The following is a 13,105-nucleotide window of genomic DNA, read 5'->3' as shown; positions in this document are numbered from 1 at the left end:
AGCAGACCTCAAATTACACTTCAGAAACAAGCAGGATTAGAATGCTCTGTTAAATTCTGGTGGGATCTAATGCAGAGCTGCCATGGGTGGCGCTACAGATCTCTCTCAGGGTATTAAGGAGAACATTTTAAAGCAAGATAAACTAAAGGGGCTAAATAAAGTTTCTTTCCAGGCTTTTAATTTCAGTCAAATTCCCTGGCTTTGTAAAACTATACAGAAACACAACACAACTAATTTACAACTATCATATGGTTACTATTCATATATATGAAAATGTTACTTCCAAGAATAGAGAAGTAGAAATAAACTGAACAGATCCACTACTAATTAAATAGTCTGTTTAGAATATGCTTTCCTTTGTCCTTTTATTTAATAAACATAATATTTCAAAGGGCTTTTACTGATGGCTGTAATTCCCAATTTCCAACCTAAATTTTCCTTCTACTACATGGAGTTTGTAGAATATCATCTTTACTTTTGGAAAAGAAAACACTGTATCAAAATGCAGCTCCACTAACTGGGACCATCTGAAAAGGTGGGTAGGAGGTGGGTTTGTGGACTGAATTAATATATACTTCCCTCTTGGAGATTCTAAGGAGTATATTCTGGAAAATAAAGTGGTCTCTCCACCCACCTTCAAAGTCTATTTCCTAACTACCCCACAAACTGGCAACCAAAAGTCTAAAAATAATGACTGCTATTCCCTTAGATTACCCAGTGTTTTCAGTGTCTACTAGCTATTTTCCAAGTACATGAAGTCAAAAGATAATTCTCTGTCATGAGCAAGGAACAGAAAAAAAATAGAAATACTCTATGGTAATATTAATAAAATGATGATTTCTTGAATCACTGGATCAGATTGGGGTGTCCCCACATCTTGAGATATAGTTCAGCTCTTAGGAGGAAAGATGACTGACATATTCTCTTTGGGTTTTCAATTTAGGCAGAGAGGACTTCTGTTTTTTTTTGGTTTTGTTTTGCAAACTCCAGTGCTACAAGAGATCTCATCAGAATAACCATAAAACTAGTAGACACAAATAAAATCGAGGAGTTGCTCAAGTGTGATTTACATGATTTTGAATATTTTTAACTTGTAACAGGCAAAATAGCTCTTTTTCCCCCATGATGTGGCTGGGAGTGAAGATGCAGATAGCTGAATATAAATGGTATTTATCTCAATCCACTATCTCAGACTCTGAAGGAAGGACGGCATCATTTCTTTGCTCCTATGAAGGAGGCAAATGAGTTTTTGCCATACACGCTAGCTTCTCTAGGCTATGTCGGAGGAACAAGTTATCTTCACATGCCATAATTCAAATAGCACTCATAATTTCCACTATCCTCATTTCCCAAATCCACTAATAAGGGTCTTCAAATGTCAATTTGAGAAAGTGCTTCCTTCTTTCTGACTTCAATAAGCAAAAGAAATTACCTGCTGACCATTCTTTCTAATTTCCCTTTTCTCCAAACTCTATTCATAACTCAAACACAATAATTCTCATCAAAGGATTCAATGCAAATCTCTAAAATGGTAATACCTACGCTAAATATTTTAAATAAGCCTCAATAAGGATGGCCTTGAATTACTCCATTTGGAAGAAATTTATGAAGATGAGATCTATGAAATAGAAGGGAAAAGTGCCCACTGGTCTCTCAGTGACTGGAGCTGATGACCTGCTTTTGATAGCCATTTGTGACAGTAGATCTCAATCATTTCTAACCCCAAATCACTTTTGATAAACATGAAAATTTTCCTTTAATATTATTTGAAATTTCAGAATAAATATCACTAAAGACAAGTGAAAAGTTGATAGCTATTTTTTAAAACATCTTTTCAAACCACCTGGGTGCCCTTGGAGTATCCCAACCCTTTGCCAGGTGAAAACCCCACAATGCATGCACACAGGCACAAGTAACTGAGTCTTCAAGTAAGACTTAAGTGTCCTTAGTCCCACTTGGGTGTCAGGACTATTAATAACTTTTTAAAAAATTCTTACCAACAACATACTGTTGAATGATTTAAAGATTATCTTAATAAAGCATATACTACAATAAGTGAAGAATCCCAAGGCACAAGTGAAACCATTATTCTAGAAACAAACCTCTGTCTGAGGTACAGAAAGATCATCTATCTCTTGCATCTTCCTCTCTACCTATATGTTTATGTTCAGGTATCCTTCACTTCAAATAAGCCACAATAACATCCTTAAGCAAACCCCCAAACGTTCTGCCTTCCTCCCAGGATGTCATTTCTTCTTTGTCCTTCTTACAAACATTATTGCAATCTGCCTCCTGTCTCCAAACCACTGAGATTACTTTGGTAATGGAAACCAATAACCCCTTATATGTCAAATACTTGGGGCCCCCCCAAAATTAGTTCCTTCATTTATCTTGATTATTTCCTTCCAACAGCTTATTTTTCTGTTACATTTATAACTGCCAAGTTTGACATTCATTAACAGTAGATTACAACCTGCCTACCAATATCCATTTTCCCTTCCTTATAAGCAGAATGCCTGGCTCATTTGGGAACAACTGTACACTCGGCTAAAAGGCTACACTCCCTAGTCTCCCTCAGCAGAGTATAATTAAGGGACAAAGACAAATTTCTGGCCAAGATGATGTAAGTCATCTTAAGAGGAAGGAGACATGCCCTTCTTGTATTCACCTGTGTACTATCTGCTCAAAATGAAGGCTGGAACATGTACACAATGATGACGCTCTATCAAGCATTATGGACTAAGAATAAGAAGTAAACCTCAGAATAAAAGTCCAATGTTGAATGTAAGAGCAAAAAGATAGGAACCTGTATTTTTGATAACAATGTGAAGCCACTGAACAGGAAAAACTTTCTCCTGTGTGTCTCCTATACTTGCCACTACTACCACATTCTGAATACTTCTTTGACACCAGATGGGTGGTTTTCCTTACCAAACAACTCTGTGACACCAGCTGAGTGTCCTACAACTCAATTCAACTCTAATACTACGTATCCAGAGATAGCATCAGATCCCACAGCGTAAGGGATTCGTACCAGAAGACCATGCTCTCTTCTGCCAATCACAAGTCCATTGTTAGCCACGTTTGACTCCTCCTTTGGTCCCATTAATTTGCTAGAACAGCTCACAGAACTCAAGATAAGAATCTACTTACTGTTCACCAGTTGATTATAAAAGGACTTGATAAAGTCACAGATGAACATCCAGATGAAAAAAGTGTTTAAGGCAAGGTATGTAAAAAGGGACGAAAAGTTTCCCTGCCTTTTCCAGGAGTGCCACCCTCCCAGCATGTCCACATGTTCAGCAACTGGAAAGCTACTGCACCCATGCATACCTTTGGGATTTTTATGGAGGCTTTATCATGTAGTCATTATTGATCATAATTGGTCCCTCTCCCCTTCATGGAGGACAGGAGATGGGAATGAAAGTGCCAGCTTCGAATCATGGGTTGGTCTTTCTGGTGACCAGTCCCATTCAGGAGCCAACCATGAGTCACTGCTACCCCCTTGGAAATTCAAGGGCATTTAGGGACTCAATCAGGAACCAGAGTCAAAAGCCAAATATGAGAACACAAGATGTTCTCGGTACTCTCTTACCAGTCAGGAAATTACAAGGGTTTTAGAGGGTCTTTGTAGCTGAGTAGTATTCCATTGTGTAGAAACTGATAGTTTCTTTCACAAAATATGCACACACACACACAATTCACACACACACTACATTTTTTTAATTCACTCATCTGTTGTTGGACACTTGTGTTGTTTCCACAGCTTGGCTATTGCAAATAGCACCACAATTAATATAGGCATGCAGATATATCTTTTTGAATTGGTGTTAAATTTTTTTTAATAGAACCCTAGGAGTGAAATTGCTGAAGCAAATGGTAGATCTATTTTTAGTATTTTGAGAAACCTCCATATTGCTATTCATGGGGGTTGGGACAGTCTACACTCCCAACATTATATGGTGGGAGTTATAAGGGTTGCTTTTTTCTCCACACCTTCATCAAAACTTATTATTTACTGTTTTCTTGATATGAACCATTTTCACAGGTGTGAGGTGTCACTGTGATTTTGATTTGCATTTCCCTGATAAGTGAAAAAGAGCATTTCTTTATGTTCCTGCTGGTCATCTGTATGCCTTCTTTGTAGAAGTGTCTATTCAGATATTCTGCCCATTTTTGATTGGGTTATTTGGTTTTTTGTTGTTGGTTGTATGAGTTCTCTGTAAATCTTGGATATTAGCCCTTGTTGGATGTATAATGCATAAATATTTTCTGCATTTTAGTAGGATATCTTCTCATTTTACTGATAGTTTTTTTCACTGTACAGAAGTTTTTTAGTTTGATGTAGTTCCACCTGAAATGAACTGTTTAACAAGCCAGACATGCTTGTCATATCTCCAAGCTCTGCTCTTATTTTCCATTGGGAATTAAGCACCTAGGAATTAACAATTATATGACAAAGCAGTAGTAATCAAAACAGGATGATACTGGAATAAAAAAGACACACAGATCAACAGAATAGAATTGAGAGCCCAGAAGCAAACCCACAATTATATGGACTTAATTTATGACAAAGGAGCCAAGAGCATACAGTGAAGAAAGGGAAGTCTCCTCAACAAATAACAGTGGGAAAAACAGCCACATGCAAAAGAATTATTCTAGACCACAATCTCACAGCACACACAAAAGTTAATTAAAAATGGGTCAAAGACTTGGAAGTGAAACCCAAAACCATAAAATACATAAAAGAAAGCAGACGAAACATTCCTTGAAACTGGCTTCAGTGATGTCTTTGGGGACTCAACTACAAAGGCAAGGGAAACAAAAGCAAAAATAAATAAAGAGGACTGCATCAAATTAAAAAGCTTCTGCATAGTGAAAGAAACTACCATTAATACAAAAAGATAACCTGCCAAATGGAAGAGAAAATATTTGTACATCATACATATGACAAGGGCTTAATATCCAAGATCTACAAGGAACTCACAATTAAAAACAAACAAACAATAACACAATAAAAAAAAACAGGCAGGAGTCCGGGATATGCACTTCTCCAAAGAAGGCATACAGACGACCAGCAGGCACATGAAAAAAATGCTCATTATCACTTATTATCAGGGAAACACAAATCAAAACCACAACAGGGTACCATATCTCACACCCTAAGAATGGCCCATATCAAAAAGACCAGAAACAGAAAAAAGAATTCTCAGACACCGTTGGGGGAAATGTAAACTGGTCCAATCCCTGTGGGAAAACAGTATGGAGAGTTCTCAAAATATTAAAAATAGATCTGTCATATGATCTAGAAATCCCTTCTTCTAGATCTCCATCCCAAGATTACAAAAGCACTTAATTTGAAGGAACACATGCACTCTTGTGTTCATTGCAGCATTATTTACAACAGTCAAGTTGTGAAAGCAACTTGAGCGTCCAATGACATATGATTAGATAAAGAAACATATATATAATGGAATACTCCTCAACCACAAAAGTAAAAAATATTAAATCTTACCATTGGGACAACATGAATGGAACTGGAAATATGCTAAATAAAATAAATTAGAAGCAGAAAGACAAATACTAAATGATGTCACTTATATGCAGAATAACAAAGACAAGCAAAAGAATAGACAAAACCGAACCAAACCAAATCCTTGAAACTTGACCACAGAGCTGAGGCTGCCAGAAAAGGAGGGTGGGGGGTTGGGGTCAAAGCAAGGAAGAGGACTCAGTGGACTATATTAGAAGATTACTGGAGCTCTGGTGGTGGGCAAGGTGTGATAACATACATCTACAGAGGTTTGAACCTACACCCTTAAAACAGTATTGTAAACTAGTGTTACCTCGTTTAAAAAATGACCCACAGACCTGAACATAAGGCAAGAGGGAAGATTATGTACTCTAAATATTTGGTTCAAAACTCTTTTCAGAACCTCTTTCCTCAATTTCTTCTACCTAGGAGTTAAGAGTTTACAAAAAAGGTTATTTCTAATCTTGAGTATAAACATTCAAAGCAAAGAGGCTAGGTAACTCAAAATACTTGAAAAATGTACAGCTCCAAAACAGATATAAATTTAAGTCAGTGTTTCCAATGAATAATTTTTATTTACAATTCGACATATGAAGTCCTCTACATGAAATACAGATTATAGATCTACATCAAATGTTTTGAGAGAGTTATAAATAAGATATACTTCTTGAATCTTACTCTGGGTTGCAGGCCATTCTAGTAGCACTTTTCTTTATAACTCATTTAATCTTCGTATCCTGAAGAGATACACGCTCTATTATCCTCATTTTACAGATGAAGGAAATGAAGCACAGAGATGCTGCCTAAGACCACAAGAAGCTCTAAGACTTGGAGCAAATAGTCAAACACAGGCAGGGAAGTGCCAGAGTGCAGGCTCTTCAGTCACAATGCTGTCGAATGAGTGAGTCAGGTCATGTAGGTACCTACCTCATTTTCCTGTTTGTCTTATCCATGTTGAGAATCAGCATCAAATCTTATGAGTGAAGAAGTTCTTTATAACAAGAGCGTCCAACTATTGCTTCTTCCTAATAATCTAGCCTTCCCCACCCTGAACATGTATTGCAGCACTGGCCCATTGGAGAACACTCTGCCAGGTGAAAGATGTGGGTTTAGATGCCTACACGCATGCAGTGGAGAATATCCCAAGAACTACCTGAATGTAGATGGCGCCTACCAGGACATAATGCTTTATCTAGATAGACAGTACCCTTCTTCAAGTCACTGTATTATACCCTCATGGATTTTGGTTTTGGCTAAGGAAAACTGTATACTAGCATAGGATCCTAACCTTGTCAGCATTCCTCCATCACTTTCAACTGAGATTCAATAGACAGAGACAAAGTCCCTTGTTTAAAAGAATCTATTAAAGTGTTCACTGTAGACAGGTGTAGGACAGTCTTCCAGCAATACAAGACATAACCAGAAATTGGGCCTCCCCAGTGGTACAGGGTTGAGTGCTGGGTTGCAAAGCTGCCCGCAGCCTCTGCAGCGCCAGTTCGATCCCCGGCTGCTCCCCGGCCACCGGAGGAGGGTCCCACATGGTGCGCAGACCTCTCCTGCCACCTGCTGCTCCCCTCAGCAGTGTACTTCGTTAGTCTGCCTGCTCTGCTCTCTGCTCTAGCTCTGGTGAATTCTCTCACCCTTCCACGCCTCTGACTGTACCCAGTGCTTGTATAAATAAATAAATAAATCTTTAAAAAAAAAAAAAAGACATAATCAGAAATTATTGTATGCCCTTGACTTCCTAGGAGGGCTACCAGTTCAATAACCCACATTATATATATACATGTCCTAGGAGAGAGCCTTGGCTGACCCAGGCCCAAATTAGAAAGCCTACAGAATCCAAGGTAAGTAAATAACATGACAAGTAATGGTCTTATCCCAGCCCAAAAGATCACAGAGGATTTTATTTGTTACCTTCTTAGGGTTAGAAGTGCTATACATGCCATAGAATCAAATGGAACTCCCTACTATTCTGTGAAGAGCAGGCATAACAAAGGAAGTACTTAATCACAATAAGATAGTTGCCCAGCAGCTTTTTCAGAAAGTGACTTTAACATGTAGCAAGAACACAGACCTATTCCATATCAGCAGCCATTTCTCAGGGTTCTTGGTCTAAACGTATTTCTTAATACCCTGAGAGCAAGAGAAAGGTACATGGAGTGTGGGTACAGTCAGAAGTCATTTAGTATGTCTTTCTGCTTCTAATTTATTTTATTTAGCATATTTCCAGTTCCATTCATGTTGTCCCAATGGCAAGATTTAATATTTTTTACTTTTGTAGCTGAGGAGTATTCCATTGTATATATATGTTTCTTTATCTAATCATATCTAATCTACTGCTAAGACAAGCAGTGGATATGATGTTGCTTTAGTGACAAAAATATAGGCCCTTCCCACAGGATGTCTGATACAGAGGAGCCTCATGGGTTCCTCTTATAGGCCACCTCAAAGATTTGTTTTTAAGATTGAGTCTCAATCCACACCTCTACACAAACAAATCTATGCAATGGAGAAGATGAATGTTCAGCCATTCAGACTAAGTCATTCAATAATGCCTCCCAAAGGCCTTGTTTAATTTGGCAACAGAGTGCTGAATCATTCCACTCCTACTAAGTTTGAATTCGTTTCATATAGGTTGAGGAACATTTCACCCAGTGGAAAGAGTAAAGAGCTCTTTACCATTTTCTGTTAGGTAGGGTTATTAAACATACTCTTCAAAAAGTACAGACAGGAATATTCTGTAATAATCTCCCCCTCTTAAGAAAGAGATGTTCAACAAGTCTTGGTTTTACTTTTCTTTAAAAAAGATTTATTTATTTATGCATGCAAGAACTGAGGCACAGGCCAGAGGTCTGGGGGGGTGAGAAGATTCACCAGAGACAGAGCAGGGAACAGAACAGGCAGACTGACTGAAATATACTGCTAAGGGGAGCAGCAGGCGAGACAGGAGAGGTCTGCTGCACCATGTGGGTTGCTCCCTGGCTGGGGATCGAACTCATGCTGCAGTGGCTGCGGACAGCTTCATAGGTTGCATCTTAACACCCTGTGCCACCAGGGAGGCCCCAAGTCTTGGTTTTAGAAGAGAGCAACAATAAATATGGGATGTATTTTAAGAAAGTAGGAAGAGAGGAAGAATTCTGAGGATTTGCTTAAAATAAGTCTTAGCTCTAGCACCTTTCTTTCTAGAAAGTAGTGGAGAAAGGAGTTCACTTAAACCAACCAAATTCTCATTCAAAAAAAATCTTTGGGGGCCTACCCGGTGGCGCAGTGGTTGAGCGCTTGGTTGCGAAGCTGCCCGCAGTCTCTGCAGCATCGGTTCGATCCCCGGCTGCTCCCCAGCCACCGGAGGAGGGTCCCACATAGCACGCAGACCTCTCCTGCCGCCCACTGCTCCCCTGAGCAGTGTACTTCGGTCCTTCTGCCTGCTCTGCTCCCCGCTCTGGCTCTATTGGGTTCTCTCACCCTCCCGCGCTTCTGACTGTACCCAGTGCTTGTATAAATAAATAAATAAATCTTAAAAAAAAAAATCTTTGGGAAAACTTGCATTTTTTTCCCAATCACTGGAATATATTAATTTCAACAGTAATCATAATTTTAAGTTTTGAACACTGACCTCACTATGTTATAATGATATATAGTAAATGGACCTATATTTCATCAAATTACAAAGATTAGTGTCACAATCTTCATAGTTCATCAAATAGCATTTTGAATTTAACATTATTATAGTGATTAAATCCAAAATCATTTCCTTCCCATGTAATATAAAAGGCAATTTATTTAAGTGATTACTCAGATCAGATGAGCTCTTCCTCAAATACTAATAATATTGTGGCAATAGAGTATTATAAAATTATGTAATTATGTAATTCTTCCCAGTAATATTTTTATCAACTTCTGCTAACCCATAAAAATCTTTACCACATCAGGCTGTATAATACAGAAATGCATCTTAATGTCCTAGCTAGAAGAATAAACAAGAGAGAGAAAAATAATAGCTTTCTATAGCAGGACTAACTTCTGTCTTAAATCTTATATGTCCACAATATTTAATCATGCACATAAAATTGGTGAGCAAGGACATTATATTTTAAAATTTAAATGCAAGTATCCCTTGATACTTTTAGTTGTTTCTATTTAGACCTTTCTTAGGGCACTGCCACTAACCCCATTTCACCCATGGGAGAACTGTGTGCCTTGCCCAACATTATACAGCCAAGAAGTATTAGGAGTTGCATTGAAAGCGAGGCAGCCTAGTTTCAGAATCCCAAGTCTCGACTACTAAACAAGACAGACTGTTGGCAAACAACTAAATATACCAAGAAGGGAAAGGATAAATCCCAATTTGCTCATTCATCAAACATCATGTGGTAACTGGGTACCACACTGTGATAAAAGCTGGGAATACCACAGTGAGCAAAAACCGACATACACTGTAACATGACATACACTGTCTTCTCTCGGGGACCTTTCAGTTTAGAAGAACAATTAAGCAATCACAGCCAATCATGGTAAATGCTGTAAGGAAGTGCTAAAAGGAAACGCAAGACACCGTTCTCACAAAAAAGCTGACTACAGACTGGGGAAGGAGAGCAACAGGGAAGGCCACCAAACACCTGAATTATTATAGCCACAAGGGGATATTATCCAGACAATAAGAACAGCGCTACAGTGTTATACTTACTATGGTGAAGATGGCTGTGACACATTCAAAATCAACATACATGGTATATTCTTGGGATGGACCAGCACAGACAGAAGTTTCAGTATATGACAAAGGTGACTTACCAATTGTTTTTGTTTTTCTTTTCAAATATGAGATTTCAAGAGTTTGATATTATTGCTTAAACATGGAAAAGGATTATTTCAATTTCCTATTGGATATTCTACTTAGCATAATAATGTGCTGACAGAAACACATCTATTCACACTGCTGATAAAACTCTACTGCCAAAGGTGGGCAGTGTTTCTTGTACAAGATGAATTTCTCTTAAAAAAAAAAAATAGGGTTGGCTACGCCTACAGTCCTCCGCTCTACCAGCTGAGCGGCGCAGCGGTTGAGCGCTGGGTTGCAAGGCTGCCCGCAACCTCTACAGCGCCAGTTCGATCCCTAGCCACTGGCGAGGGTCCCACAAAAAAAAAAAAAAAATAGGACTGTTTGACAAATAGTTGTGGTAGAAGGAAACTGAAACTGACACTGACACATATTTTTGCTGTTATCTAGATGGAACTGCTTTTTAGCCCCACATACTCAAGTACAAATGTATTTCTCTCATACCTGAAAAGGAACATTTTAACAAAAGATAAAGATCTGTAACATTATGTAAATGTAAATGTTATCCTTGCCAAAAGTACAAAAGCACTAGCTCCTAAACAGGCAGAAAATCTTGGGGCAAATAAAAGATCTTTTTTTTTAATAAAGTTCAAGAAACTCTTTCTTTTCAAATGCCTTTCCTTGCTTGGGTATACTAGTGCCTTAACAAGTAACAGAAAATAATAATATGGGTACTCTAAATACAGTATCTGAAATGGCACTTTAAAAGTTTTTACTTAAAATCTCAAAATGATATTAGAATATAGTAATACATTTGACCCTAGTTAATAAGTATAGTTACAACACAAATGTTTTGAGTTTTAAACAGCAGTAAAAAGGACTGTTCTCCAGAGTATTTACTATACATAGCAGTGATATCAGATACTCAAAAGGAAATAACAGTCTGAGTTAAACAGTTTCCAATCACAGATCACCTTTCTTAAACCACAACATAAGCAATACAAGAATGAGAAACACAAACTCTACAATGCCACAAAATGCTTAGAAAGCAACTGTCCATCTCTGGGTAGATACTTGAAGCTGACCAAGGAAACCGCCAATTAGAATTAATGGAACATGGGGGAGGCTGGGGGATGGGCATAGGTGGCTTGATAAAGGTGAGTGGAACATGTATATATATATATATATATGCAAAAATGTAATCCCAAAAATTAAAATTACATGGAAAATACTAGCTATATGTAAGGAGCTCATAGATTAGAAAATATTACAGAATTTCAAGTCATTGCATTGTGATCAATGAGTCAACCCAGAGTAATTACAATTGAACTGGACATTCCAAAGACATTATGACATCAAAATAAGAATTCATTTTGTGGAAAATTGTGGCCAAAAGAAAACGAAGCTGTTAAGTAATTCTGCTAATGCCTACTTCTCATCTTCCACACTGACTCAGAACACAGCCTAGATAACAATCTCAGATGTATCCGATATTGCCAGCTCCTGCTGTTTACTCCCATCCAAATCCATTCTGATTTTTATGCTGTGAATCTCCTATCTTAGCAACAAATGAAAAGGATATGGCTGAAGATGAAGTCCAAAGACAAAAGAGATTTTAAGAATCCAAGAAACACTAAACCTGCTTGCTTTACAAGGAATGAGATAGATCAGAAACCAAAGTAATCTCTACTTTGCATTTCTTTGCATTTCTTAATCACCCCAAAAAAGGGCACTGATTTAAAAAAAAAAGGGGGGGAAAGGAAGAGATTTAATCAGCTTTACAGTCAAGAAAATGTACATCTTACTACTACAGAGTTCTGATGAGTTTCCACTCATTCATTCTTTTAACAAACATTTATCAAACACTATTGGAGGGGTGGCCTCTGAATTGGTCCATTGGGGTTCTGGTGACAAATGCCCCTTGTCAAGCCCTTGAAAGCTTGTATAGAATTTATACAAGTCAAAGAAGTGGAAAGAAAGGCTCTAAGTAAACAAAGACTAAGACTAAGAAAAAGTATCGCACACAACTGCAGAAATGGTAACAAAAGCATGGAAGAATAGCATACAGTGAACCCTGGAACCTCCCTCTTTCCTGGGGATCACCCTGTTACACAATGAGTCCGGAAACATCCACTGGGGCTAATAGTCACAGGTTAGGAACACGAAAGTGCTGAGCAAAGGACACACAGGGAGGCTTCCTGGAACAGGGACTCCCAAATTGCCTGCACATCAAAGGTCACCAGTCGTGTATATAATACAGAATCTCAACTCACTTTCAAAATAGGAAATCCTAATTTTTTAAGTTCTGTAGCGATTCTCATTATCAGTCATATAGGGGTACCCATGTGTGAAGAACTGTAAGGCAAAAGCAAAGAGAACAGAAATGGGCGAAGAACCACCAAGAAAAGAGGGAACACTAATAGAAAATACCAACTATTGAGACATGGGATTAATGGCATAGAACCAGGTTGTCTTAGGTCTAAAAGGCAAGCAAAAGTGCCACAGAAGAACCTTTAAAAAGGGGCGAGTGTATATAGGAGAAGACATTAAATTTGGGTATCCTGAGGTTGAGTTTCTTAATGATAGGAAATTTGGTTCTGGAAATTAACTTCATATTGAAACACATACTATTTATTGACAACTCCTTTAGGATGCTATGTAAGCATGCTTTAGCAATTAACTTTGGGAATCTGTAATTCTCTTCCTAAATACATGAAAGGCAAATACATATCAAAGGCAGAGCACTACACACTTAAGAGGAAACCAGTAAATATTGGTTGATTAATGAAAGTGGA

The 13,105-nt window shown here is 38.0% G+C and overlaps 1 protein-coding gene across 1 annotated transcript in view; it reads right to left on the bottom strand.

Annotated features, from left to right (window-relative positions):
• LOC311182629 (S-adenosyl-L-methionine-dependent tRNA 4-demethylwyosine synthase TYW1) overlaps positions 1–13,105 on the bottom strand; it is a gene marked incomplete at its 3' end in the record, with an annotated part of 67,857 nt that overhangs the window by 32,538 nt on the left and 22,214 nt on the right. The window lies entirely within an intron of this gene.

The sequence above is a fragment of the Talpa europaea genome (assembly GCF_964194135.1).
Source record: "Talpa europaea genome assembly, chromosome: 12".
NCBI lineage: Eukaryota > Metazoa > Chordata > Mammalia > Eulipotyphla > Talpidae > Talpa > Talpa europaea.
Note: the sequence above shows the minus strand (reverse complement) of the source record. Positions and strands in the feature narration are given on the sequence as shown.